Genomic DNA, 25,197 nt, shown 5'->3' on the forward strand with positions numbered 1-25,197 from the left:
CTTCCCTCTACCACCTCCTCCTCCACCCCTTGTTATTCCACCACTTTTCTTCTTTACTTCCCTCTACCACCTCCTCCTCCACCTCTTGTTATTCCACCACTTTTCTTCTTTACTTCCCTCTACCACCTCCTCCTCCACCCTTTGTTATTCCACCACTTTTCTTCTTTACTTCCCTCTACCACCTCCTCCTCCACCTCTTGTTATTCCACCACTTTTCTTCTTTACTTCCCTCTACCACCTCCTCCTCCACCCCTTGTTATTCCACCACGTTTCTTCTTTACTTCCCTCTACCACCTCCTCCTCCACCCCTTGTTATTCCACCACTTTTCTTCTTTACTTCCCTCTACCACCTCCTCCTCCACCCCTTGTTATTCCACCGCTTTTCTTCTTTACTTCCCTCTACCACCTCCTCCTCCACCCCTTGTTATTCCACCACGTTTCTTCTTTACTTCCCTCTACCACCACCTCCTCCACCCTTTGTTATTCCACCACTTTTCTTCTTTACTTCCCTCTACCACCTCCTCCTCCACCCTTTGTTATTCCACCACTTTTCTTCTTTACTTCCCTCTACCACCTCCTCCTTCACCCCTTGTTATTCCACCACGTTTCTTCTTTACTTCCCTCTACCACCTCCTCCTCCACCTAGGTGTTTCTCCTCTCCTCCACCCCTTTCATTCACCCTTCCACCAACATCCAATCCCACTTGAAAAAGAGATCTCAAGTGTGTCTCTTCAGGTGACTGGTGCAGGGATTGGTTGGTGAGTGTCACCCATGAGAAAGGCTTCCAGTTCTGATGTGGGACTTAGGGGACTCTTTTTTGTTTTCACACATTGTGCTCCTTTTTCTTGTCCCCTATCATCAAGGGAGAAAAGAAAATATGTGAACTTTTTTAGATGTCTTTCAGCCCTTCACCTCCTCCTTTACTCACTTGACCATCCGAAATCTCTCTTCCATAATGACACAGCACCTCCAATCTGTGCATGTCCCCAGCTAGCTCCACCGTCCATTTACATTTAACAGTGGGCAGTTTATTTTGTAGACCATAGTCTTTTGTAGGCAAGGCCATCATGAACGTCATGTGCTTATGCTAAGCAGATCCAATTCAACGACCATCTTTATTGAGGAGGTATTTATCCTCATATGATGGCCTCAGATTGAAAGTGATAGCCTGATGCTAACCTTATGTTGGCTTTTAGGAGGAATTTCAGTCAGGAACACACAGAACAGGATTGTACTCACCCCCGGGATGCCTTGAGTGTAGATTGGGGTAACTGGCTAGTAAAATCTCAAACCTTTGAGATCCAACACTGCAGGCCTTTCAGTCATGTTTCTGCTCAATTCTCATAAATCAGAGCAATATAGGTGAAACTATTTGATAAATACTACTTTATTAACTTTATTATTGAGAGAGAACAGCAACACATGTTTCAGTCCTGCTACAGCGCAGGGGCCTTAATCAGGAAACACACAGCAACTAATTTTGCCATCTGTGCTTCTTTCAATGTTAAAAAGATGGGGCCTCTTTCCCAAAAACTAAATTTTGTTCAAAACCCCATATGTTCTAAAAGTACACTTTACACATACAGTAAAAGCATGTAACTACATGAAAGAAGTGTTGACCTGTTGCTGGCAGATCTTGCCAGCACATTGGGACTTCTCTTCCGCTGCTGGTAATCGACACAAGGACGGAGCCTGATGAAACCGAAGAGCCTTAATGATCCCTGAGGAAGAGGCACTGAAAGATGGCAACAGCCAATGGCTGAAGACAAAAGGAAGCAATAGGTTGGACTATAGGGTAAACATCCTCTCTAGAGAACTGTTAGCACTGCAATGACACAGTATAACTAGAGGTCCTAATGAGGAGAAAGCCAAAGATCAACTAAGGATCTGAGGCAGGAGGAACAGGAGAGCTGGAGAGAAACAAACAGGAATCATCACTAGTTCTGCTAGGAATTCCTAGACAAGGGGACTATTACAAGATGGCTGCAAAGAGCAAACTGAAAGACCTGAAAGCCAGAGACAAGATGCTCCGATAGCACATTGCTATATAGTTACAAAGGTACAGGAAATGACACTGCATCATTTTGAAGTGGGTTTAGACGAGACAGAGATTCGAATATGCATTGAATATTGTCTGGCTCATCTTTAAGCGGGGCATTTGAGCACAGGTGACACAGGGACACAGGGACAGCTCCATTAACCTTATAGTATGTTGTCTATGAACACTCTACATTAGTACCATGCCAGCTAGCACATAGCCATGATCTGGAAATATGAGGCTTGCTGCATGATTGCCCTTCTTGGCAACCATAGCAAACTGTAAACTGCTGTACTCGCACATAGCAGTGCTCAGCTCAGTGGGCAGTACACATTTCGGAATGACCCTCCAACATTACTACTACAGCAGTTTCAGCTTTTAGACATACCCACGGGCCAAATATGACCCCACTCAGTTCCCTTTGCCACACTGCTAACTAACCGCAATAGTGTGTACTCAAAACATTGGGGTTTTGGAATATGTTTGATGTCAACCACAGGTATTTGCACATCAGGACTTGAGTTTCTGCCCCCTGACCACAAGTCTGGGATCCATCATGTGTGAAGTAAAAAAACATACCAATTTAAGGGGCATGGACCGGAGAAGCAGATTCTCATGACCATTGGGACTGGGGCATGACATTTAAATACCACAAGGTAAAAAAAGATCCCTTTTTGCACGGGAGCAGGCACCAAAATATCTCTATAAGTTTGAGAAGCTACAAAAAATAGAGGAGGTAACATGCACAAACCAGAAATGGATTGGCAATAATATCTTTTACCTGTGAAATAACCGCGCGTAGTAGCCGCCATTTCACAAGTAAAGTTGTGCATCTGCAGAATTGATAAGCTGAGTGAGAAGAAAAGGATCAAAATATTGCGGATCCAACTAGGCTGGCAAAGAATGAGAGGGCAGGAATTTGGCACATGCAGCCTCCTAATGTATAGACTGAAGTTTCTTGGCGACTCCAGCTATGATAGAATGGTCCTGAGCATGTGGAAAGTTTCCAATTCTCAATGCAGGACTGTCTGTTATAGTCTAAAATAAGAAGGAAGCTCTGAATGGTCATCAGAAAAAAGTGGATGGAAATACTTGTGCAAAACAGCTGTACATGCCAAAGAAGGAAGAACAACATACCCATTAAATAGATTGTATTTGTGCAGGCAAATTAGACCTGGGCAAGCAGCGCCTTTGAATTAACAGTGTATGGTGCGAAAAGAGGTGTTGCTCAAAGACCAGGTTTACGTCAGATTCAGATGAAAATGAACTCTATTACAAATCTCTGCCAAACAGTTTTTAAAAATTGGGGTACGTATTGTGACCCACAATCTTAGGGTTCTATCCTTGTATGCCTACGATATCCCTCTGCATACCTGAGCTGTTTCAGTTGGAGATGGTATTTTTGCAAGGGATCCCAAGTGATCTATCTTTGGCAATAATCCACTCTTGCCCGTGCATCCATCAGGTGGCAGGGAATGCATAACAAAGCCCGAAGAAATGGGGTGCCTTGTTTCCTTGGATGCCCTCTCATCAACGGAGAAGACCAGCAGATCGAAGAAGGTTTGGCTGGAGCCACCAGTGCTCTTGGGTGATGGGTTCCTGGGTGGAGAGAATATTTTGTTGTCCAGCTGACGAGGGGTTATGCCACATTGCATCTCTCCATCTTTCTAGTTCTGACATTTTTTAATATAGTAGTATTTGACTTGTATGGCCTTTGGTTTCAGATTTACAGGAAACCATTCCTTACTGGTCTCAGCCAGCATGAAAAGCGATAGAATATTTTACAAACCTTTGAGACGAAAGATTAGACTGCTGTTGGAACTTCGTAAGTATGCACTAGGTACCTGACACCTAGGGCATCTGCCAACTTACATTTGGTGCCTTGAAGGTATGCTGTTTTTTGCTAATATTCTGCTTAAAAGACCCACCACCAGATGCAATTGTTATGGTAGTTTAACTGTTGTTATGATTGTTCCCTATTTGCTCAGGGTGCTTTCTGGGTTAATCCGCACAATTTTTAAAGTGAATGTTTGGTCCTTGCAAATTCACTATTACTTTCTAATTGTTTTCGTCTTTCTTTTAATGGGAGGGAGGTCACCTCCTACGCACCTTCATCGACCCTGCCACACGCCTTCCGTCACTTGTCTCGCACCTGCCTAATTCCTCCCACTATATACGTGGTATACATATATTATGCATAGGGCTGGGCGAAATTGTCAAATTCCTTTTTGCTAGCCGCAGAAGCAAAATCTGTAAGATTTCGATCCATTTCACCCCAATCCATCTTCCAATCACCCCTTTGTATTGAAAACAGCGGCACAAAGTTTCTCATGCTGTTGCATGAACCGAAACGAGCTGCGCAAAGTTTCTCGTGCCCCTGCCTGAACCTAGCATGCATCGAAAAGAGTGGCACAAAGTTTCTCATGCCGCTGTGCGAACCTAGCACGGTTCTCATGCCGCAATACAAAACTAATACTGATTGACAATAAGCCAGCACAAAGTTTCTCATGCCGCTGTGCGAACCTAGCACGGTTCTCATGCCGCAATACAAAACTAGTACTGATTGACAATAAGCCAGCACAAAGTTTCTCATGCCGCTGTGCGAACCTAGCACGGTTCTCATGCCGCAATACAAAACTAGTACTGATTGACAATAAGCCAGCACAAAGTTTCTCATGCCGCTGTGCGAACCTAGCACGGTTCTCATGCCGCAATACAAAACTAATACTGATTGACAATAAGCCAGCACAAAGTTTCTCATGCCGCTGTGCGAACCTAGCACGGTTCTCATGCCGCAATACAAAACTAGTACTGATTGACAATAAGCCAGCACAAAGTTTCTCATGCCGCTGTGCGAACCTAGCACGGTTCTCATGCCGCAATACAAAACTAGTACTGATTGACAATAAGCCAGCACAAAGTTTCTCATGCCGCTGTGCGAACCTAGCACGGTTCTCATGCCGCAATACAAAACTAGTACTGATTGACAATAAGCCAGCACAAAGTTTCTCATGCCGCTGTGCGAACCTAGCACGGTTCTCATGCCGCAATACAAAACTAGTACTGATTGACAATAAGCCAGCACAAAGTTTCTCATGCCGCTGTGCGAACCTAGCACGGTTCTCATGCCGCAATACAAAACTAGTACTGATTGACAATAAGCCAGCACAAAGTTTCTCATGCCGCTGTGCGAACCTAGCACGGTTCTCATGCCGCAATACAAAACTAATACTGATTGACAATAAGCCAGCACAAAGTTTCTCATGCCGCTGTGCGAACCTAGCACGGTTCTCATGCCGCAATACAAAACTAGTACTGATTGACAATAAGCCAGCACAAAGTTTCTCATGCCGCTGTGCGAACCTAGCACGGTTCTCATGCCGCAATACAAAACTAGTACTGATTGACAATAAGCCAGCACAAAGTTTCTCATGCCGCTGTGCGAACCTAGCACGGTTCTCATGCCGCAATACAAAACTAATACTGATTGACAATAAGCCAGCACAAAGTTTCTCATGCCGCTGTGCGAACCTAGCACGGTTCTCATGCCGCAATACAAAACTAGTACTGATTGACAATAAGCCAGCACAAAGTTTCTCATGCCGCTGTGCGAACCTAGCACGGTTCTCATGCCGCAATACAAAACTAGTACTGATTGACAATAAGCCAGCACAAAGTTTCTTGTGTCGCTGTGTGAAACTTGCACGACAGACCGGGGAAAACCATGCAAAGTTTCTCGTGCCTCTGTACAAAACTGGCATGGATTGAAAAAGAACTGCATTAAGTTTTTTTTTGTTGCTGCATGAAACTAGCATGAATAAAAAACATGACCTACTCAAAGTTTCTCACGTTGCGAAACTAGCACACATTGAAAAAAGACCTGCAGAGTTTCTCGTGTCACTGCTCGTGCCTCTCACAAATTAAAAAACCATGCAAAGTTTCTCATGCCACTTTGTGAAACTAGCATGGTTCATAAAAACCTGCACAAAGTTTCTATTGTCGCTGCACAAAACTATCACGGATCGAGCAAAAGACCTGTGCAAAGTTTCTCGTTGCGTTGCACGAAAACAACATGGAAATGAAATACCACGTTCTGCGTCAAACTGCTCAAAACTGGCTGACATTTCAGTGGCCGCAGAACCATAAGGCTGTTTTCGCAGAATAGGCAGAAACAGATTTCATTGCAAATTCTGCACTTTTCATGGGTCGAAATTCCGCTCACCCCTAATTATGCAGTGGCGATCAATTTTCCACGACCAAGCCGTGCACTTTTTTAATATTGTGGGGTTGAAACCACTTAAGAACTTTCTACTGTGTGTAATGCTCCCAGCAGAAAAGGCCTCCACTCCCAACAAGCCTTCCATGCTACCAAGAAGTCCTTTTGTCCTCTGGCACAAATAGTGTCTTCACAATCCATTGGCTTCCGGGACAAAAAGAAGACAGGATGTTCTTCGAGATCATTGTCCTGTAATTGTATCAACACATTCCACATGCATGGGCGGACAGGAGAAAAAAACAGTCCTCTGTAACAAATCGAATGTGGCCCACATATGCGAGCCGCAATTAGGGACCTTTTGCAACCAACTTTTGTGTGGCCTGCGGAAACACATTTTTGGGAAATTGTGTGGCAAATGGTGCCTTTTAAAGTACTTTATACAAGAATGTTCATCGACTCTACCAGCTGCACAGTACACTAAAACATTAACATGTCCCACGTTTCTAAACAAGACTAGTTTATTAACTGATGTAGGTGGTGTCTAATTTAGGCCAGTTTAAAAATTCTTAAGTCCCATTGCTTGCCACATAGGGGATAAGAAATAGCCCACTTCATTTTCATTTGAGAGACATAATAACAAAGCGCAAACACATGTCTGGGGTTTGTGACAAGGCCAGTAACCTGTCCTAGTCAAAGGGGGGGGTGAAGACCCCTTGCAACAGGAGAGTAGAGCGGTAGGGAAGAGTTAGAATCCCACCATATTTCAAAGGGCAACCTCAGTTGGGAATGCCCGAAATCCTACTTCTTTCCTCTGTGCTGAAATATATCTCTGCAGACCACTGTTTTCTCCAGCCTTTCCTCGTACCCCAAGTACTTGCCAGGATCGGTTTGCCTGTGTGAGATAACCAAAAGCCCTGGCCATGAAGAGAGGCCACAACCACGCCGAGGTCCAGTCACAGTCAAGTACCACTATAGAGAAGGAGAGAAGCACTAACAGATATCGAAGCGCCAGTGGCCGAGCAAGCCAGAAACAGAGAGGCGGTGTGGCAGAAAGAGAGAGAGACGAGCTGCAGCAGTACACAGTTACACAGAGAACGGCACAAAGCCGGGAAAGTGAATCGGCAGCCGCACATGCCAATCCACAAGTCCCCTGGACCACTAGTAACAGAAAAGGGAGAGGGATTCACCCTCCCCCAACAAACTTAAAACAGAATCTCTTACAGACAGGCCTGGAAAACCAGACAGGTACAGGGACCACCCTAAACCGCCATCACCCAAACCCGGCACTCTCATGCAGGAAAAAGAGGTGGGGCTTTGTCCACTTTTAATGTCTCTTCCATACACATACACTCCCCAGGAAGGCTTCCATACACCCCTGTGGAAGGGAAAGAAAGACTAGATTGGTCAGAGAAAGTCGGCCAATGGCAGGAAGAGGGTGAGTATAAAGAAAGAGACAGAAGCAAGAAGGTATGGGTTATTCAGTTGAGGTCAGCAGTGGAGGTGAAGCTGGACCGAGAGACTAGGAGGAGGAAGCAGGGAGCAGAGCATTTGGAGGAAATTCATGGAGAATATGAGGCAATGATTTGGGAGTGCATGTGTCGCTGCAGTGTGAGTGTGCCTGTTTGGGTGGCAAGTGAGTAGAAGGTAGTGTAAGGAGGGGTTGTGACGTGTATGGTACTAGATAATAGGAAGGTGTTTTTGTAGTGGAGTGTTGGAGAAGAGTAGTAGGGGGAAGTGAATAGTAGTGGGAGGAGAGAGAATTAGTGTGGAGGTTGCAATTAGTAGTTTTGAGGAGGACGTTTTTTTTGTTATTTATTGTTGTTTTTGATGCAAGCACCTTTACAACAAATACAAAACCTATACATTAAATCAAATAAAAATGGTTCGACTTACAAAAAACCATTAGAATAAAAAGTGCAATTCCACTAACCTATCTTTCAAATGGACATTTGTAGAGGCTTTTCATCTCACTGTTCCCAGCGGCATTTAACATATTCAAGCACATCCTTAGCCATCACACGAGCACAATCTTAAAAAATTCATCAGTTCTAAGACCAAATTCATTTACCATAATCAACTCAGCTACCCGTATTCCTATCAAATAATAATCACAGTTCTATGACACTATCCAGTGATTCACACCATTTTACTAAAATGCACCATCACTTTCGTGTAAAGGTGTCTTTGCGATGAACACAGACGCTGCACCCAAAGACAATAGAGATATCAGCAACGTTTGCCTTTGCACTATATGTTGATTTAAGGAAGGAGGATGTATTTGTGTGGTGTGACGAATGGAGGGATTCCGTCACTTCTTCCTTTGGGGAGCCTTTCCTTGTGAGGCTAGGGAGGTGAGCCCGCTATGCAATATTCCCCCGGGGGGTGACGGCAAACGGGACCTCACAGGGAGAGACTCCCTGCATGGGGACAAGGACTCCCGTTTCCTCCTTTTTCACTAAACTCAGAAACCCACTAATAACATACCAGTGGGCAGAAAACCAGACTCATCGTATATCTGCTATAGTGCTGAGAAGAGTAAGATCACAAGAAAAATCAAGAGTCAATACCTGATAACTACTGGGATGAAGGAACCCGAAGGAGTTATAATGAATATAGCTCCGACACAAAAAACGGACTATCACCACGAACTGGGGAAGCCCCAGAGCTCCATCATAAAATGGGGAGGGCCAAGTGAACCTAGAGCAGAGAAACCCAGTAGCTTCAAACCAGCTATGAGAGGGATTCTGGTTCACACGGGGAAGCGCTGTTCCCCAAACTGCAAAGCGACATTAGGAAACTGATGCAGGGATTTCCCTGGTCAATCTACTCACCCTAGGGAGTGTGAATTTATTAAGAAGAGTGAGAATCATAAGGAGATTCAACCTATTTATCCTAGGGAATGGAAACCCTATGAAAGGGATAAAAGAGGTCACTGGGTCCATTACACAGATCCCAGTGTGAAGATAACAAGAGATAACTAATAATACATCAAGAGTTTTTGAACTGAAAGAGCTTATTCCAGGAAAAGAGGAGTTTCCTACAAAACCTGGGGCAAGCCCAATAAGTAAAGGTGTGTAGGCTTGAGTGCCTACGGAGAGAAACTGGAAAGTTCCAACAGAAGTAACGAGTGAAAAGTGGAGACTTCCTTGGAAAGAACTGAATAGACTGTTAGAGGAAATAGCAAGAAGCTCTTTGAAAAGCCTATACTGAGAGACATTTGTTGGTTACGCAAACCCCAGGAGAAGGGAGTCATTCTCATGGCCTTTAGTTATTTAGGACAAGTTGTAGGGTCAGTGAAGATTAGTTTTTGGATGGAAGACAGGCTGACTTTGGACTATAGACAAGACGATTCGAACTCTAGTTTAGTTGTCTTAGGTAGGGCAACCCTTAGAATAGGGAAAGATAGGCATTCTTCTTTTGTTTTCAATAAAGATATCTGTAAATATGGAAAACATTGGTACATTGGTCTGCCTCCTTCTTCTGACCTACCACAGTGGGGACAGGAATAGTAATCGGTGGAGGATTAGTGGAGTGGGAGGAGAAGTAACATCATTGGGTGGAAGGGAGAGGAGTGGCACATCAGGGAGGAAGAGGAGGAGTGTTGTAGTGAGAGTAGAAAGGAAGCATGCGTGTGTGAACTAGCCTGAAACCAACATAATTAGTGCAAGGCACAAATCCCCAAACCCCATTAGAATACTCATAATTGGTTAACGTAGGGACAGTTAGGAAGTAGGAGCATAGAACGTCAGCATTTAGGGAGACACTCCTAGATAGACCAAGGTAGAGATTAGAGAGTAGGGGTTACCGGTCGGTAGCAGTAACTTGAGTTCCCAACGCCTGGGTTAGGGAGGAAATTGAAAGGGAGACGAGAGAGAGTGGGACATGCCTAGTGCCCATAACAATGAACTAAAAACCCTTGAACTGTCCTCGAGGCTCAGAGTGTTGTTGTGCCACGTGTAACACGTTGCTGATGGTAGTCTTGTTCAGGACAGATTGCCTGCCATTTCAGTGCAGGACTGACCTTGAGGCGGGACAAGGCTTATAAGCAAATGGATATTTCTCCTCCGGTATGGTACAGAGAGCTAAGACGCGATTGCGATTGTAGAACGACCTGAGTGGGTACATTCCTATAGAACAGGCTATTCATTCTCACTCGAGGTGCTCTCACATTTTTGGCCAATAAAGAAACAAGTTAAGAAAAGGAGTTCAGTAATGAGGTCAACCCAGTGGTTGGCGATGACTCCCATACTGCTCCATATCTGCCTGAGTTCACGCGCTGTAATGTGCCTCCTTCCACATTGTGCGTACGGGAAGGGGGCGTGTGGGCTGGGCGCGCGTCCCCTCTTTCAAAAAACAGGTATCCTTTCAGTCAGATTTGCACCCTATTTATCTTTCCACCGAAGTTCGTGGGCAGGAGCCCTGCCAAAGTTTCAAAGAAAACGTTTACCTTTCATTTTCATCAAAGCAATGCTAGCATTTAGCTAAGGCCTACCTCTGTTGCTCAAAGTTATTTTATGTCCTCGCTAATCAAAGTATAATACTGTTCATCTGTTTCTGAGCATAAAAACGCATTTGTCATTCTTAGCAGTTTATTGCAATTTCTAAGAAGCATTAATGCCTCGTTTTTGTCAGGTAGCAGTGCTTATCAGTCAGGGACTGAATGCAACATTTATTTTTTTAGAGAAAAGCAACAGCAGGAATTAGCAGTGTTGCCATTATGCAAAGTTTAGAGAAAGCACAGTTCTGTCTACAATAAACTTTGCCGATGATGAAAGGTTAACAGGAAATGCCCAAGATGTCTGCTTTCCCAATGTTATTTCAGCTTACTAAACAGAATAAATCGTGAACGCTGAGAAATCACACATTTTTGGACTTCTTTTCGTTGGGACACAGTGTTCGGCTGTCGGGCACAACCTGGTCTTAAAACTCTAAACCTACCCTACTTGCGAAATCAGACTGGTTCCAAAAATACAGCAGGAACTGTTTGGGAATTTGGAGGGACTATGTGAAACCGAGTGGCTAAGCTGCTGCTGGCCTTTCCTTATCTACACAGCGGTTCAAAGCATTTCAATGGCCGCGCTGCTTGTGTGGGAATGGGAAATGCGCCCCTTGGCATGGCTCGCTCCCATTGAAATGAATTCATGGCTCGAGTTCCTTCCCCTGCTGCAGAGATGATATCACTTCCCGTGCCTTTCCCCAGCCTGTCTGTGTTTGGAGATTGTGTAAAACTGAGTAGAGAGCTGTAGATGTTCAAACAAGCACGCGTCTCTCCCCTTGACCTCCCCATGACCCTCTTCGAAGCCCCTGTGAACAGTGGATCCCGGGCTGCACTGGAAGACACACGCAACCGCCATTTGCCTGTCAACTTGAAACTTGATTTGAGGGTTAATGTCAAATCCGTTTACATTTTTACTGATGCAAGTATAGACAGGTGCCCTGGTATCTCCTATCTCGTGCATGCCTGTCGGAAAGGTATCATGTTATCTGTTGCCCAAGATACAGTGTATAGGACACAGTCACGCAGAGACGTTGCTGGATTGAGGGGGTTAGGGGGTTATAGCCCAGGGTCTTTTGGTTGTAGCCCCCGATAGAAGCTCAGGTGCTACAAGCAAAATGATAGCTAGCCCGAGTCCCGCCAGTCCTGACATTAGTTTAGCCCCTAATTTTTTCACGCCTGCGAGTCAGGCATCCAATCCCAGAAGGACAATGGTTTTCCGGTCTCCAAGGATTTGGGGTCCGTCTAGTGAAACACCTGAATGCTAGTGCTTGACACAGAGCACATCCCGCAAGGGCATAAAGACTGCTTCACGCACAGCTAGTGGCCCCGATGTTCCCCAAGGAAGTGTTACTTAGCAGTGCTGGGCCATCTCACTGCAGCATTCTTTTTGCAGTAACCTTTGTGGGGGTGACAAGTAAAAGGGCTGCCCCTTGGTGAAGTGAAAGCCCCGCCCAAGAAAGGAAGGCAGGACAGGAGGCACACAGGGGGGGAAGAAAGGAGATAGAACAGCGGGCAGAGGGCTACGCTGCAGAAAGGAATGCAGCAGCAGGCCCACCACAATCAAACTTTGCTTCCGTGGTGGCCTCTCTCAGAACAGCATCCATGATGGGAGACATTTGCATAGTAGCCAATCAGATGCCAGTTTTCCAGACTGAAAATCATGCAAGTAAGGGCTTGAGACCATTTTAATTTTCTCCACTTTGGGTATTAACACGTTGGCCCAGAGAATGTCAAAAAACCTTTAATAAGGTCTTAAATCCTTGTTACGCCCATCGCTTCTCATTTGTCATAGTGTTAAAGATATCACCTCCTTCCTGTTGTATCAAGGGGTTCTCAGCCATTTGGATCCCCTCACTGCTCTGCATGACTTAGAGTCTACAACCTGACTTTGTCCCACTGAGATAAGGTGGTGATTCAGAACACTTGTTCCTACCTGTCTGCATTGCAACACAGACTATTTTACTCTAGGATCCAACTGTGAGGACTCCACCATTCTGAAGTCTCTGAACCTATGGCGTGTACAGTCAATTGGAGCCTGAGAAGTTCGATAGTTGGGACATTTATGACAAATAACCAATCATGATTGAAGATTTCTGTATGTGTACTAATCTGGTCACCAAAAGGGAAACAAATAAACACACTTTCGATCTGCTGGGCCTTTGCCAGTCAGGTTTCAGACCTGGTCACGGTACTGAATCAGCTCTCATAGACCTAAAGGTACAAATGGACGAGCTCAAAGACAAGGGCAACCTAATGCTCCTCCTTTTACTAGATCTATCAACGGCCTTTGACCTGTTCAATCACAAAGTACTCAGCAAACATCTTGCCTCGGTGGCCCACTTCTCTACTAAAGCCTCACAATGGATACAGTCCTTCCGTTCCAATAAAACTATGAGAGTATTCACCCCGACAGCAGCTACTGAGCCTGCCCCAGTCTCTTGCAGAGTTCCACAAGGTTCTTGTGTTCCTCCAACACTTTACAACATCTTTACTAAGCCACGTTTTGACCATTTAGACGACCTGGGTGTCACCTACACTAACTATGCAGATGGCACCCACATCCTCATCCCCATCACAGGTCCGTAATACACAGACTCTAAACTACTAAATTAAATCTACCAAACCATACAGGCCTGTATGGCTATCCATGGCCAATGTCTTAACGACGATGAAACAGAGTTACTCTTTATCAGCTCGCAAAATCGACTGAATAAACTAGATGACCAATTAAAATCCTTTGACATTGACAGCATCACCATTAAAGTATCCAAAAAAGTGAAAACCTTAGGCGTCTACCTAGACTCTGATCTTATGCTAACTAGACAAGTCAATGCAACAGCCTCTGCAGCGGCTTACACTTCAAAACTCATCAATGTTTGCAGACCCTTCCTTTCAACAAACAGCTGTATCACCCTAGCCAGAGCCCTCATATTATCCAGATTAGACTATTGTAATGCCCTGTTTGTTTAATCATTTATAATATATGTATGTCAGCACAAACAGTCGTAACTTGAGAAAACTCCAGGTGATACAAAACAATGCCTTAAGAGCGGCCCTCAACATCCCTAGAGAAAATCACATTACCTCGGCAAGACGGAATGCTCATTGGCTCCCAGTGCAAGACCCCATCACTAACACACAAGTGCCTGTTGAACTCAGCCCCTAAATATCTAACGAACAAATTCACAAAAAATGTAACCAACAGACCTACTCGGTCTACGCAAGCACACCTTCTTCCGATCCCGAGATACAAACTTCAAAAAGCAGGGGTAACAGCTTCCTGGTGTTAGCAGCCAAACTGTGCAACACCCTGCCTTTGTCATTATGAGCCGAACCGTCTTTCTGGACCTTTAGTAAAAATCTGAAAACCTGACTCTTCGCACATGAGCAGTAATGTGCCATTGTTTTTATTGTATACCATACAATCCTCCATGTATCTCTTCTTTGCCCTTACCTGGGTAGACCGGCTGACCATCTGAAGACAGCAAAACCTCCTCCGATCGAGGTAGACGGAGAGTAAGAAGCTAAAGTTGAGTTAATTTGTGATTCACGTTATTGTCGTGGAGCACTGCAGTATCTTGTCCACTGGAAAGGATACATTTGTGACTGGACATGGGAGCTTGCCCACCATCTATACACCCCACTATTGGTACAGTGTTGTTATCACCTCAAACTTGTTAAGCCCGAACTTCCAACATTCTTATGTGTTTAGGAAGCGCAAGTGACGGTCTAGACTTGACACTTAAGGAAAATGGCTTGCAGCAGAGGCACCGTCCAAGGTAAGAAAAATTCCAACATGTAAAACAGAGAAACAACTGCGCATTTCTTTCGCATGCCTACCTTACATGCCTGCTTGTTAACTAAGGTGTAACTGTAACCCTACCTATCGAAATGGTAGATATATATCCTGCTTTGTTGGCGATGCACCTGATTTTTCATAATTAATTAATATACAGAAACAGCATAGGGTTCCAGAATGACCCAACGACAATGATTGATTTTGTTATTACTTTTTAGTATTTGAGTATCATTGATAGTGCCTGTGTCCTGTGCTGCGCTGAACAGAAGACAAAACACAAAATGTCAAAACAAACAAAACTAGCATAAATTAACACCAACGTAAACTAATAAACTTACACAAGATTTATAGAATAACAATGTACTGATTCACGTGTCTGGAAAGGTCACCCTGAAAAGGTAGGTCATCTGAGTACTTCTAAAGAGAAGACAGAAAAGATCTGGAGGTGGGGATAAAGCAAATTCTAGAGCTTCAGGGCAGCCACAGAGAAGGCTTTGTCAGATCTGCGGGGAGGTTTGTGCCTCACCTCTGTCTTCTGTCGGCTGTGGCAATCGTAGAAGTAGGGTCTGTCTCTGGAGGATGCCAGACTGACACACCAGTGATGGAATCAGGATAGTCAGAAGGGCTAGCTCCGAGCACACAGGCTGTTCTCAGAGGTGAAACCCTCTGGGGAAGAAAAACCCTCTGATGTGATGATTGTTGGATCCAAAAAGGAAGGGAGACTTGACACTTCCAAGGAAAATGGCTTGCAGCAGAGGCACCGTCCAAGGTAAGAAAAATTCCAACATGGAAAACAGAGAAACAATTAGGCACAAGAACAAGCAGGCTGAGGTAAGGAGGAATAGAAATCAAGACTAAAATCCAGAGAATAGCAAGATAGAACGGAGAGAAAACAAGCACAACAGTGCCACTGCAACGCACGATGAAGTTGTGACACAGATATTCACTTCTGACATCCCAGTATATCTGGGTCCGAAAAAGACATCACTCTTTGTGCGTCCGACGGTGAAGGGAACGCGCAATGACTAGACCGTCACTTGCGCTTCCTAAACACACCATAACGGGACCATAAAGTATGTTGGAAGTTCGGGCTTAACAAGTTTGAGGTGATAACAACACTGTACCAATAGTGGGGTGTATAGATGGTGGGCAAGCTCCCATGTCCAGTCACAAATGTTGTATCCTTTCCAGTGGACAAGATACTGCAGTGCTCCACGACAATAACGTGAATCACAAATTAACTCAACTTTAGCTTCTTACTCTCCGTCTACCTCGATCGGAGGAGGTTTTGCTGTCTTCAGATGGTCAGCCGGTCTACCCAGGTAAGGGCAAAGAAGAGATACATGGAGGACTGGATGGATCTTCTTCCATGTATGGGGGTTTTTCTAGTAAGTAGGCAGCAGCATTGATGCAACAAAGTATTCAAAAGGGCCCAAAGCATCTGGGTGCCAGCTTGAAAGGAACCAGACCAAATCCCCTACAACATAAGTTGGGGCCTCCTGCCTGCGTTGGTCTGCAAACCTTTTCATACATTCATGAGCTGGCACAAGCTGATCTTTGACATGACGTTGATGTGACTGAAGTTCACAGACTCATTGATCCACAGCAGGTACTTGAGTCTCAGGTATGGCAGTAACTGGAAAACTCCTTGGATGACACCCATAACAACCTGAAACAGGGAGCTCTTAATCTAAGCATGGTAAGCGTTGTTGTAAGCGAACCCCACCACCTGCAACAGAGACGCCCAGTTACAATACGAAGTAGTAGCAAAACAGCACAGGTACTGTTCTAATACTTGATTCGTTCTCTTGGTATGACCATTGGACTGGGGGTGGTAACCTGATGTCAAATCCAGATTAATGTCCACAACAGTACATACATGGCTCCAGAACTTGGAAATGAATTGAGGTCCTCTGTCGGACACTATGTAAGAAGGCAGGTGATGTAAGCAGAATATCTCCTGCAGAAATATCCTTTCCATACCCACTGCAGTGGGCAATTAGGGTAAGGCCGTAAAATGAGACATCTTGGAAAATTGGTCAACCGTAACCATGATTGTTGTCATACCTTCAGATAGTGGTAGCTCTACTATGAAGTGGGTGGCAACAGCTTCCCATGACCTAGTGGGAATCGGCAAAGGAAGCAGCTTGCCAATGTGTTTTTGCAGAATGTTCTTGTTCTGAGCATGCACCTCACAGGACTTCACATGGTCTACAATGTCATGTTCCCATCCCGGCCACCGAAAATAACGCACACTGGCTTTCTTGGTACAAGATTGTCCTCTGTGACCAGCCACTGAATGACTTGAAGATTCAAGATATAGTGACTGATCCTTAAAGAGGTATGCTTGTCTTTCATGGAGGTCCAAACTAAGGGTTTTAGTCTTGTTGCAGGAAGGAGTCAACAACAAAAACAACCAGTTTAGCAGGCAGAAGTCTTTCCTGTATCACTGTAGTTTTACAGGGGCCAGGTTCCTTATGGGACAGCACGTCAGCGATGGTGTTAGAAGAGCCACCCAGTATAAACGTTATGCTGAAGTTAAATTGAGCAAGAAAGTTATCGCGCCTGTCTGCTGTTCCTGCATTCCAAATGTTGGAGGGTTTGGAGATTGCGATTATGCATGTAGAACTCCACATGAGGAGCAACACCAATTAAGCCATGTCTCTACTCGATACAGGCCTGTTTTAAGGCCAACACTTATTTCTCCAATTCTGAGTATTGGATTTCGCTGCAGCTCTGAGGCCTCAGAAATATAGGCCACTGGCTGTTCCAAGCCGTCAGCCTGCAGCTGGAGTTAAACCGGTCTGATTGCCCCTTCCGAAGCATCTGCTTCCACTATAAAACACTGCGTAATGTCCCGTAGGCACAGGATCGGGGCGACAGTGAATACTATTTGTAAGTCCTGAAAGGCCTTGATCTGCTCATCTGCCCAGAAGAAACGTTGCTCTTTATGGAGCAGATCCATTAGGGGTTTAACCAGAATGGAGAAATGATTGATGAACTTTCGATAAAAGTTGATTAGACCCAAGAACTGTTGAATGTGTTTTACAGACTTAGGAGCTTCCCATCTTAAGATGGCTTCCACCTTTCAAGGGTCCATGGCAATTTCATTGGGTGACAATATAAATCCAAAATATGTAACGGACGAAACATGAAAGTAAAATGTTTCCAGCTTGGCCTTAAGTCTGTGGGGACGCAGCCTCTCCAACACCTCCGAAACGTGCATAAGATGTTCTTCACAAGAGTCAGAAAAAATTCAAATGTCCTCCAGGTAGACAATCACATTGGTGTATAAGAGATTACTGAATATCCGGTCTATGAAGCGCTGAAATACAGCTGGAACATTGGCAAGCCCAATGGGCATTACCCTGTACTCATAAAGGTCAAAGGGGGTCCGAAATGCGGTCTTCCACTCATTGCCAGGTCTTATGCGAATGAGGTGGTAGGCTCCTCGTAAGTCGAGTTTAGTAAACACCTTGGCTCCCCTTACTGTTTCTAGGATATCTTTGATGAAAGGTAACTGGTATTTGTCTTTTCTGGTAATTTTATTCAATCCACGAAAGTCTAAACCAGTTTGAAGTTCTGATATTTCTCTTTTCGATACAAAAAACAACAAAGCACCCCTGAAGCCTTCGAAGGAGTAATAAGGCTGTTCTGTAGATTTTTATCCAAGTACTCCTTTAGGGCCTTTTTCTCAGCTTCTGACAAGATGAACATTTGTCCAAATAGTATTGTAGTGTTGGGCAACAACTCAATTTAACAGTTTTCTTCCCTATGCGGGGGAAGCCGGCTTTCTATATCTTCAGAAAACACATCAGCATACCGATAATATGAAGGTAAAGTGTTGAGATTGTTAACAGAAACAGCTTCTGAAGACACCGTCCTATGAGACTCCAGTTCATGAAAGCAATGTTGCATGCACTCTTCGGATCCCAAAGAAACTGTACCAGCCCTCCAGTTGATATAATGGTTATAATATAACGGTTATAATATATAATATAACGTTATAATATAATTATAATGGATATAATGGTTATTTCTTCTTAACCACGTTATTTCCAGAATTATTGGGTAGTGGACTGTCTTAATTAAGTCAAAAGACTTACGTTCATAGTGGTTTCCCATTCGAAACTGGAGTTTTTTGGTCTGATAAACATCTGGACCAGAGCTCAAAGGCATCCCATCCACCGCTTCAATAGGAAGGGAGTGACCCTTTTCTTGAAAAGAAAACAGATGTTCTTTGGCCCAAAGCAAGTTCATGAATATACCGGTGACTCCGCAATGAAGTAAGGCTGGCAGGGCCAGGCTGTGAGATTCGTCAGCCCTCAAACAGACTCGGAGGGCCATTAAACTCCTCTCGCTACACCGGATAATACAGTGGGATTCTGCACACCCCTTAATCCCAACTAAGGATGGGAGGTGGTGTTTCCCCGATGACGAGAGAAAGCAACTGGACAATCCTTCACAAAATGGCCTTTGCTCCACAGTGCATGCAAAGGCGTAGCGCTCTCCTTCTCTGTTTTTCGGCCTCCAACAGCGGTCTCTCAGCTGTTCTGATCTGCATTGGTTCAGGCTCAGGGTTGCTTACAGGGGATGGCAAGGGGAAATACACTACTTGATGGGTAGATCGATGTTTCTTCTGCTCAGCCTTCCGCTCTTGCAAGCAATAATCCTATTTGAATGTTAACATGACTAGCTCTGCAAAAGTACCTGGACCGGCCACACTAACCAGTTCGTCTTTTAGCTCCTCATTAAGACCCCTCTGAAATAACGAACAACGGGTCTCCTCTGCCCAATCGGTTTGATCAACTAATTGATTTAATCTGGTAACGTAGGACATTGCATCAGCGTGCCTTGTATGTAATCCCGCAAGTTTTCCTGGCGGCCCATAGTCTCTGGTCTTTTAAACATACCCTTTACCAACTGTATCAAAGTTGTCCAAGGCAGGATTTTGCGAGGTAACCAAGGGAGTCACCCAGTCCAGTGCACTGCCAATCATGTTGGTAACCAGATAGCTAACCTTGGCACGGTCTGATAAGAACTGATGGGGTCGAAAAGTAAATTGGATATACCAATGGTCTAAAAACTCCTTCAATTTCCAGAGCGGGGGTGGGTTCCATCAAAATTCAATGGACCTACTCCCCTTGCAGGTACGTCGATAGGAACACCCGCCCTGACCACCATGGCTTGTATTAAGGTCTGGTTCTCTAGCCTTAATGCCTGTACTTCTGCAGTTAATCCCTGATGCGCATCCCTCAGATCCTGGATTTGCGCCATGTTCACGGGATAAGGTGGGCGTCGTAAGCTGTTAGATCTGCAGGGAGGTTCCCACCTTACCTCTCTCTCTCTTTCCGGCTGTGGGAATCATAGAGGTAGGGTCTGTTTCTGGAGGAGGCCAGACTGACACCCCAGTGATGTAATCATGGTAGTTAGAAGGGCTAGTTTCGAGCACAGATCCATTTCCCAGACGGCGAACCCCTTAGGGAAGAAAACATCTCTTACATGATGATGGTTGGATCCAAAAAGGGAGACTAGAAACGTCCAAGAAAAATGGCTTGCAGCAGAGGCAAAATCCTGAAAAGTGGTGGGTTGCTACTGCGCCTGCAATTAATTAGTACAAGTGTATTTCTCATTTATTGAAATGAAGAAAGATCCATTGTATTGGAATAAACAAGTTTCTGTTTTATTCATTGGATTTCCCATATACAGCTTCTTGGATGCTCTTTAATTGCATCAAATCATAATTTGCATCAAAACCTAAATGTCCCAATGGTGCAGCATGTACTGAAGTGTTTCTAATTCACTCACATTTTTACACAACCTTCAAAAGGTTTCAAGTGGAGCGATTTTGTTGTACCGTCAAAAAATCTAATTTGTAAGATATCAATTCCATCTGAGCCTGGAAAAGTTATATCATGCTTTTGAACAAGGAAAACATCTAAAAAAGGGCACCAATACTTCCAAACGCTTATGCTCATGAGCTAATTGATTTATTGAGACCACCCCATGAAATCTATCCACTGTCTCAAACCAGTCCCAATCATACAATGCACCCTTTACCTTATTAGGTGGGCCCCTCAAATCAATTGAGGACATGGAGATATTGTTTAGCACCTTGCTACAGTAATCACTGAAGTCATTCATCGCCAAGGCAGATTGAGATAGAACCATTGCATTTAGTTCCTCAAGCAGAGTATTAGGATAAGGGCTTAAAATGTTACTATAGAATGCCAGGTACTTCCAAATAGCTTTAGCTCGTCAAGAGCTTGGTCCCAACTCATAATGACTAGCAAGAGATGGGACCTCATTTGGAATACTCAGCACTCTACGCCAGATGAAACTCTCAAGTTTATTCAGTATGTCCAAAGCCCATGCCTGCAGTATTTCAATCCTGTCGATGAGCTTTGCAATTTCCTTTCCTATGTAAAACTCGACTAAGGCTATTTATGAGAATTTGAAATATTTATTTTGGATATTTTTTATCTGACTGGCTAAGGACTCAGCTTTTTGACACAGGTAGGCCCTATTATGTGTTTTACCAGGTATACTCGTAATTGGGAAATACGATTATCTACTGTCTCCAGTCTTTTACCGTCAAAAGGCCATTGGAAACCAGAAGATCTCTAGGGTGAGGAAAAATAAATTATTTTTGATCTTGGCGACATTGATTTTTAAGATGGTAGCAGATGCATATTCCGTAAAAGATCTTAGAAGGTGCTGCAAACCAACAGGGGTACAGTCCAATAAAATAAAATCGTCCATGTACGCCAACCAAATGGGGCGCCAGGATCTCAGTTTTGGAGACACAAAAGAAACTGTGCTAATAAAATCACCAATGTCTGAGACATAAAGGTTAAAGATTAGAAAGACAGGGAACAACATCTTCAATAATTTTGCCATCTTAATTTGCCTTTGTATTTACAAAAGGGTACAGGTATCTATTGTTTATTTAGGTCTGCCATAATAGCCATATATTGCTCCTGTTATTGCTCCTGAGATTGAAATAGCACCTAATTTCCTTTACAGATCATGCTGTACATATGGAAAATTTGAACATTCATTTATTTATTATATCTGCCATTTAATTTCTCTACTGCCTGCTTTGGTTTGTGTAGTGCTAACTTTAACAGTTCTGTACATCCATACACCATACTACATAGTTTAATGGCATGATCTTATATACAGGAATGTTTCCCATTTATGCACGTAAGTCCAGTGCATTATCATTATGTCTGTCAGCACAATCACACTCAACTTAGAAAGGGACTGCAATGTCGGGATGGTTCCTTTTCTAGAAAGAACCATGGAGCTACATCCGCTGGGATACACCAACCAAGGCATTTCCCTTTTTTACTCAGTGCGTGATAAGAGCATCCTATGTGTTCAAGTTTTCTTGCTAGATACCATTGTAAACTTCATATAGTTCTTTGTAGATACCCTCAGTTTTTTGGACTCATCATGCTTTATTATACCCTATTCACGTTATCTGAGCTTAAGGAGAATGGCAGCTACAGACAGTACATTCTTTCTAATTCACATTGACCCCTGACCCTCCTCACTAATGGGATCTCATCAGAAATCATCCTATATGAACAACACTTATATATCATTTACCTTAGATCTAGGTGCCAGGCACAATACACATTTTAGTAGTTAGGATGTTCCATTTCTGGGCCTAGTGTAACCAACACCATTCACCTTTGTGCACTTCCCACCCTTGGACTAGGCCACCTTGTGGCTCTTATTTGGCAGTTGCAACATTTCTTATTTGAAATGTCCTTACTATGCTATAAAAGGACGTCCAAGGTAAATAAGCCTACATGTCTGTCAGGATTGTCTGAGCACAGTCTTGAGACACTCATGCACTTAACACGACAACATATATATTTAATACGACTCCCCTGCCGGCTTGAAAACACAGTCCATACATTATTACAACCCATATATCTCTGTCTCCCCACTCTAGTTTCTAGTCCATATATAGTGGACTCACTACATCCCTTCTGACACCAAACATCCCCCCTTTCTGCATACCCTTCCTATGTTTGTCACCTCTTATTCCTCCTTCATTCCCCTATACCTCATCCTTTTTTCATGCACTCTGCTCAATGAGACTAAGGCCTGGTTGTCTCTAGGCGGGGCACACAATATGCCACTTGACATTTTGAAACTACTATGGTGGTGACTCAGTCCTATACAAAACTATAGTAACATCACATATAGGCAAGTTGCCAAACTCTGACTATTTTGGAGCAGACCATGACCTTTATACTTCTAGCAACATGATGGTCCAGTTGGATTTCTCTCGTGCCCGCTCTGTAACCAGATACCTACCCATCACAGTGTGATTCCTTGATGGCTGATATCTAATGGAGCCTGTCTAACCTTGAGGTACCTCTTCACTTTGGAGCAAGGACTGTAGTATGAACATGAGGAGGTATCTATACAATGAAAACTAACCAAGTTTGAGGAAGCACTTATTCATGGACATATCTGTCCCTGATAGCGGCCCATACAATGCCTATCTAAAAAGGATTTATCAAAGGAGTCCTAATTCTTAGTACATACCATTTCCACTGTCTGGTCTATTCCAGGCCCTAGTGTGCACCAAATTGGCTGGATAGATCAACTAAAATCATCAGTGAATTGTTTACAAAAAAGAGGAAACGTGTTTCTATGTATTCTTTTTATCCCCAATTGTATTTCACTAAAGATCCCTAGGTTAAAACCATTTTTCTGAAAAAAAAATTCTTGTCAGACTAATCTCCAGGGTATGATGATCTGTTTCTATAATTAATCACTCATAGCATTCTTCAGGACAATTACGTCACCCGTGGTAGGTCAATACATCATTTTTTGAAAAAACACAAGTTGTTGCCAACAAACTTAATTCTAGCGTGGTTGCCTACTCTCCATCTCTTGTCGATGTTTCATACAATTAACCCACCCTCCAGAGTACCTCAGACTTTCTGGATACAATGATCCCTTACTCCAGAATTCAGTACCTAAATATGCATCCTATGGCAAATCATGAACACCTTAGTAGGAGGTATATATATATATATATATATATACATATATATATATATATATATATATATGTATATATATATATATATATATATATATATATATAATATATATGTCCTAAGGGCAGGCAAAGTGCTACATTGACTTGTTGACATTGTACGCATATGTTATGTCAAGTTGATTTATATTGTGCACTGCTGCCAGTTTCATGGTCTCCGGGCGCTCACGTGGCTCTGTAAGGAAATGTGGGTGGGGTTGGTTAGTGGGGAGAGAGATATAGGATAGATGTTGTGCTCATCTGTTGATGCATACATAACCAGGAGGAACTGGTGTCTGCGTGCGTGAGCTTTGTGGGTGTGCTTTAGTTTTGTGCACTGGGTTGTGTTGTGTTCGGAATGGTGGCATCCAGTGTTAGAGTTGTTTGGTGTCAGAGGTTATTGATTTTGTAGTTTGGCTAGACAGTGAGGTGTGGTTTGAGTGTATTGGTGGGTTGTCTCACTAGCCCTTTAGGCATGTGTGGTAGGTGAGAGGTGTGGAAGAGAGAAGAGGGGTGGTTAGTAGGGTTTTGGTAGTCTCTGGGCATTGTGTAGCTATATAATTGTTTCTTTCTGCTGGTATTTATCCTGTGTTTTCATTGTTCCAAGCTTACCGCTTGTAGAAGCAGGCATTGTATGAGGTTGGGGCAGTTCGCTCGTTGGAGTGGTTGATGTATAGTTGGTAAATGTGTATTTTGTTGTGCTGAATAGACAGATTTTTAGTCCTTTACTGAAAGTTAGGTGGTCTTAAATAGTTATTATTTCCTTTTGGATCGGGTTCCATAATTTGGTTATCAGATGGGAGAAGGCAGTTCCTCAGAATTGTCTTTTCTCTTAGTGTCTTGTTTCTATTTGGAGATAGATGCTAGACCTTAAATCTCTTGGTATCGGGTGATTTTTGCTTGGAGGAATTCAGCTCCCTGTCCATGGAGTGATTTATGAGCAATGCAGAGGGCTTTGAAGTTGATGAGTTTCTTTACTGGTAGTCAGTGTAGACTTCTCAGGGCCGGGGTGATGTGGTCTCTTCTATGTAGCCTTGGAAGTAGTCTTGCTGCAATATTTTGGATGCGCAGTAGTTTTTGGGTGAATCGTTCAGGCATTCCCAGGTATAGACTATTTGCTTTATCTATTCTTGATAATGCCATGGAAATTATCATGACAGTTCTATGTGGGAATTGAGGTAAGGGAGGATCCCTCTTATTAACCGAAGATGGTAAAAATATGTTCTTGCTGTTGTGTTGACTTGTGGTTCCTGAGTGAGACCATTGTCCATGAGGATTCCCAAATTATTTGTTATCACTGTTCACGTCTCTGGTTGGGTTCCCAGGTGAGGAATGTCTGTGTCAGATTGTCTTCTTGTGGGGAGATCATTATTTCTGTTTTAGTTTGAGGTTGTTGATTGCCAACCAGGTGTTTATATATCTGTTGTATATATTGAGGGAGTTTTCAGGGTTGTGGTCGGTGGTTATCTTGAAGATGAGTTGGTTGTTGTCTGCATAGTTGGAAGTTGTCAGTCCATGGGTTAGAATGAGCTTCATTAAGGGGTCTTGTGTAAATGTTGCAGAGGAGTGGGGAGAGGCT

General features: G+C 43.6%; 1 protein-coding gene across 1 annotated transcript in view; it reads left to right on the forward strand.

The window, feature by feature from the left end:
• FBN1 (fibrillin 1) overlaps positions 1-25,197 on the forward strand; it is a 643,598-nt gene that overhangs the window by 89,683 nt on the left and 528,718 nt on the right. The gene's annotated exons all lie outside the window — the stretch shown is intronic.

The sequence above is a fragment of the Ambystoma mexicanum genome, chromosome 11, assembly GCF_040938575.1.
Source record: "Ambystoma mexicanum isolate Mex_15411 chromosome 11, UKY_AmexF1_1, whole genome shotgun sequence".
NCBI lineage: Eukaryota > Metazoa > Chordata > Amphibia > Caudata > Ambystomatidae > Ambystoma > Ambystoma mexicanum.